Source organism: Hyperolius riggenbachi, chromosome 4, assembly GCF_040937935.1.
Source record: "Hyperolius riggenbachi isolate aHypRig1 chromosome 4, aHypRig1.pri, whole genome shotgun sequence".
Lineage (NCBI taxonomy): Eukaryota > Metazoa > Chordata > Amphibia > Anura > Hyperoliidae > Hyperolius > Hyperolius riggenbachi.
Genome location: NC_090649.1, coordinates 12975279 through 12980179, shown reverse-complemented (window position 1 = coordinate 12980179; position 4901 = coordinate 12975279). Strand labels below are relative to the sequence as shown.

Below are 4901 nucleotides of genomic sequence, written 5' to 3'. Positions count from 1 at the left end.
GTTCCTGAGATGTTATGTGGCGGACGCCCAACACCAGTGGGCGGAGTTTCTACCATTTGCTGAGTTCGCACATAACAATCTCAGGAATGAGTCCTCTGGTTATGCGCCTTTTCAAATTGTCAATGGGAAATCTCCCAAATTTTCTCCTTTGCCAGTGTCGACCTCTCCATTCCCTGTCCTGGAGGAGTGGCAGGAATCTTTCAAGAGGATTTGGGCTAATGTCGGAGAAAATTTAAAAAAGGCTTTCATCATACAGAAGAGGCAGGCAGATAAGAGACGGTCTGCGGAGTGGGAGTTTAAACCAGGAGACAGAGTTTGGATATCAACTCGTCATATAGCTCTGAGGCAGCCATCCGCGAAACTGGGGCCCAGGTATATTGGACCATATCCAATTTCCGAAAGGGTTAATCGTGTTACTTACAGAGTCAGGTTACCGCAGTCTCTAAAGGTGGGGAAAGCCTTTCATGTGTCACTCCTGAAACCAGCTGTTCAGGTGGATTCCCCCCCTCCTCACCCTGTCATGGTTGATGGTGAGCCTGAATGGGAGGTTGAGGAGATCTTGGACTCCAGACGAGTTCAGGGTTCAGTGCAGTATTTGGTGCATTGGAGAGGGTACGGTCTAGAGGAAAGATCCTGGGTCAAAGCAGGTGATTTACATGCTGATAAACTTAGGAGACGGTTCCATGAGCTCCATCCTGACAGGCCAGGTGGGACGTGTCCGGAGTCCACGCCTAGAGGGAGGGGTACTGTAACGAAAAATCTGCAACGCCGGATGGATTGCGGAAATATGGTCGCATCCAGTCCGGCAAGCGGACCTTCCAACGCGGGATGCGGAAATTCGTCCGCATCCGCTGCGCACACCCGTCCGAGCACTCTGCTCCAAACTCACCAACATGCTGTTCACCAGGGTTCTGCCATCTTGCCTCTAGGGGGTGCGGCCGCACACCAGACACGCCTTTATACTCTTAGAAAGCGTGTCAGCTGACCTGGAGGTCAGCTGACATTTTAGCCTGCTCTGATTGGTTGCTGCCTGGGGTGGAGACTTCTCTCCCAGGCAGTATATAAGGAAGTGCTTTTCAGTCACACTTTGTCTGTGTTTGCGATACCCTGTGTCAGCACTCAGACCTTAGACTAGATCCCAGGTGTTGAAACCAAGGACTTCACACCTAGACTAGGAGATTATTATTATTGTTATTGATTCTCTGTGTATGATTCTGTGCCTGTCTTGACTTCTCTTCTGCTTCCTGATTCTGTACTCTGCCAGCCCGTACCGTTAACGACTATTGGCTTGGTTCCTGACTATTCTCTCGTCTCACGTCTCTGTACTGTTGCCGCCTGTACTGTTGCCGAACCTCTTTCTGTCTGACCTTGCTCCCTTCAGTGGAACGTCTCCTACTGTTGGGTTATTATCTGAGGCTTGCCTCCCTGAGACGCCGGCCCTAGCAGACCGTTACTGCCAGAGGCCGAGATTCCTCCACTGCCACTTTGGGGGATCTCACACACGGGGTTCCCATTCAGAGGTAACCACACCTCTGAGGAATTGCCGTGTGGTGGATATTTCCACAACTTTGTGAATATTTACTGCTTTGTATATTTTCATGTTGTTCGTGTGTCCACTGCTTTACATCTACCCGCATTATTAGCAATTCCGCAGATTGCTATATAATCGGGTCTATCCTTGTATTATTGGCGATACTGCGGATCCCCAATAATCAAGGTTCGGGGTGTGACACTGGTCTGAGTAGATCATTTCAGGCACTTACCGTGTTAGTGAGCCTTCCGCTGATTTACCATCAGGAAGATACTTACTATTTCACTCTAACATATCTGCATTAGTGGTGATTCTGTATATCACCACTTAATCAGATATTTGTGCCTCTTGCTGACACCAATCGTTACAGGCAGTAAACAGAATGCTATATAGTGTGGGTGAGCGAGCGGTGTACTACTATTCCCAGCAGACACAGAGTGGCAGTAAACACAATAATGCTATATAGTGTGGCTGAGCGAGGTACACAGAGTGGCAGTAAACAGAATGCTATATAGTGTGGCTGAGCGAGCGGTGTACTACTATTCCCAGCAGACACAGAGTGGCAGTAAACAGAATGCTATATAGTGTGGCTGAGCGAGGTACACAGAGTGGCAGTAAACAGAATGCTATATAGTGTGGCTGAGCGAGCGGTGTACTACTATTCCCAGCAGCGACACAATGACTGGGGGGACCCTGGCTAGCGTGGCTGGAGCGCGAACTACCCTGCCTGCCTATCCAAAGCTAAACCCACAGACAAATGGCGGAGATATGACGTGGTTCGGGTATTTATTTACCCGAACCACGTGACAGTTCGGCCAATCAGAGCGCGTTCGGGTCCGAACCACGTGACCCGTTCGGCCAATCACAGCGCTAGCTGAACGTTCGGGGAACGTTCGGCCATGCGCTCTTAGTTCGGCCATGTGGCCGAACGGTTTGGCCGAACACCATCAGGTGTTCGGCCGAACTCGAACATCAACCGAACAGGGTGATGTTCTGCAGAACCCGAACAGTGGTGAACACTGTTCGCCCAACACTAGTAGTGACCAAAAATAACAATACGGGAGGACTTTCGAGATCCTGCTGCTTTTTAAATGAATTCACTTTAAATCCTTTAACGAGAATCTGTTATGGCGGACAAAGATGACACCACTTGCCTTTCACGAGAATCTGTTCTGGAGGGCAAGTCTGCCATCCATTCAAGTGAAAGGTATGCACTGACTGTCAGGTATAATACAATGTGCAGTCACAGATGCAGTGACACTGCACACTGTATGAATTAAAAAAGCTGTCACCGCAACACAAGTGCAGTAATAATGGGTATTACACAATGTGCAGCTGATACAGTTAGTCACTGAATGTGCTGAGCCTGGCTGGCAGTGACACTGCACACAATATGAATTACAAAATCTGCCGCCGCAACCCAAGTGCAGTAATAATGGGTATTGCACAATGTGCAGCTGACACAGGTGTGTGATTGTGATTGGCCAGGGCTGGCACTGGCAGTGGCACACAGTATGAATTATAAAAGCTGTCTATACAACACAAGTGTAGTGACACGCTGTTGCTGGGTGCTATTATAGCAATAACATTCAGCCAGGAGCAAGCTAACAAGCCAAGAGCCTAACTAATCTTTCCCTAGGAGAAACAGTCTGCAGCAGCTCGTCCTAGTCTCACTATTGCAGGCACACGAGTGAGTGTAATGGCCGGCGGAGCCTGCCTTATATACAGGGGAGGGAGTGGCTCCAGGAGAGAGTATAGCCTAATTGGCTACAATGTGCCTGCTGACTGTGATGTAAAGGGTCAAAGTTGACCCTAATGGAGCATTATGGGGCAAATTGAACTTCCGGGAAAGTCCGCCTTCGCTTGCGAAGGCGAACCAGCCAAAGTTCGCCTGGAACCGTTCGCTGGTGAACCGTTCGGCCCATCTCTAATAATGGTTAGGATAGCAGCCTACCAAACAGTAGGCTTGGCTTTGATTCCTGGCCAATATATGTGAGTTGGCTTTTGACATCCTACAAATCCCTAAGCAAGCTCATTTTTCTCTTGGATATATCATAATGGTACATGCTAGGCTGGCTTCAGCATGTAGCATCGTAGTGTGTTGTGTTGGTGGTATAATGGTTAGGATAGCAACCTACCAAGCGATAGGCCTGGTTTCGATTCCCGGCCAATATAAGTGAGTTGGCTTTTGACATCCTACAAATCCCTAAGGAAGCTAATTTTTCTCTTGGATATATCATAATGGTACATGCTAGGCTGGCTTCAGCATGCAGCATTGTAGTGTGTTGTGTTGGTGGTATAATGGTTAGGATAGCAGCCTTCCAAGCGATAGGCCTGGGTTCGATTCCTGTCCAATGTATGTGAGTTGGCTTTTGACATCCTACAAATCCCTAAGGAAGCTATTTTTTCTCTTGGATATATCATAATGGTACATGCTAGGCTGGCTTCAGCATGTAGCATTGTAGTAATTTGTGTTGGTGGTATAATGGTTAGGATAGCAGCCTACCAAGCTGTAGGCCTGGGTTCGATTCCTAGCCAATGTATGTGAGTTGGCTTTTGACATCCTACAAATTCCTAAGCAAGCTCATTTTTCTCTTGGATATATCATAATGGTACATGCTAGGCTGGCTTCAGCATGTAGCATCGTAGTGTGTTGTGTTGGTGGTATAATGGTTAGGCTAGCAGCCTACCAAACAGTAGGCCTGGTTTCGATTCCTGGCCAATGTATGTGAGTTGGCTTTTGACATCCTACAAATCCCTAAGCAAGCTCATTTTTCTCTTGGATATATCATAATGGTACATGCTAGGCTGGCTTCAGCATGTAGCATTGTAGTGTGTAGTGTTGGTGGTATAATGGTTAGGATAGCAGCCTACAGAGCGGTAAGCCTGGGTTTGATTCCTGGGCAATGTATGTGAGTTGGCTTTTGACAGCCTACAAATCCCTAAGCAAGCTCAGTTTTCTCTTGGATATATCATAATGGTACATGCTAGGCTGGCTTCAGCATGTAGTGTTGCTGGTGGTATAGCAGTGAGGAGAGCTGTCTAAGTACCAAGCACAAGACTTGGGTTCGATTCCCAGCCAATGTATGCAAGATGTCTTTTGAAATCCTACAATTCCTTGGAAGACAAGACCCTCCTCCTCTGGAGAAGGAGGAAGAGAAAAAGGACCGAGGGAACAGTCAATAGGCTCTATGGGCTACCATTTAGCATAAAGAAGGTTCCATTTGTGGTTAGTTTATTTTTTCCGCTAGAATCTGGAATTCTGCGGAATTTCTCAAAAATCCAGCGGAATTTTCATAGCGACAGAATTATGCGCTGGCGGAATCCACAAATTCCGGTGGAACGGAATTTGCTCTTTCCGATCATCCCT

General features: G+C 47.6%; 1 non-coding gene across 1 annotated transcript; it reads left to right on the top strand.

The window, feature by feature from the left end:
• Positions 1 to 4002: 4002 nt before the first annotated feature.
• TRNAG-ACC (transfer RNA glycine (anticodon ACC)) lies at positions 4003 to 4074 on the top strand. The gene has a single exon. It is a non-coding gene; the product is annotated as a tRNA-Gly (tRNA).
• The last annotated feature ends 827 nt before the right edge of the window (positions 4075 to 4901 follow it).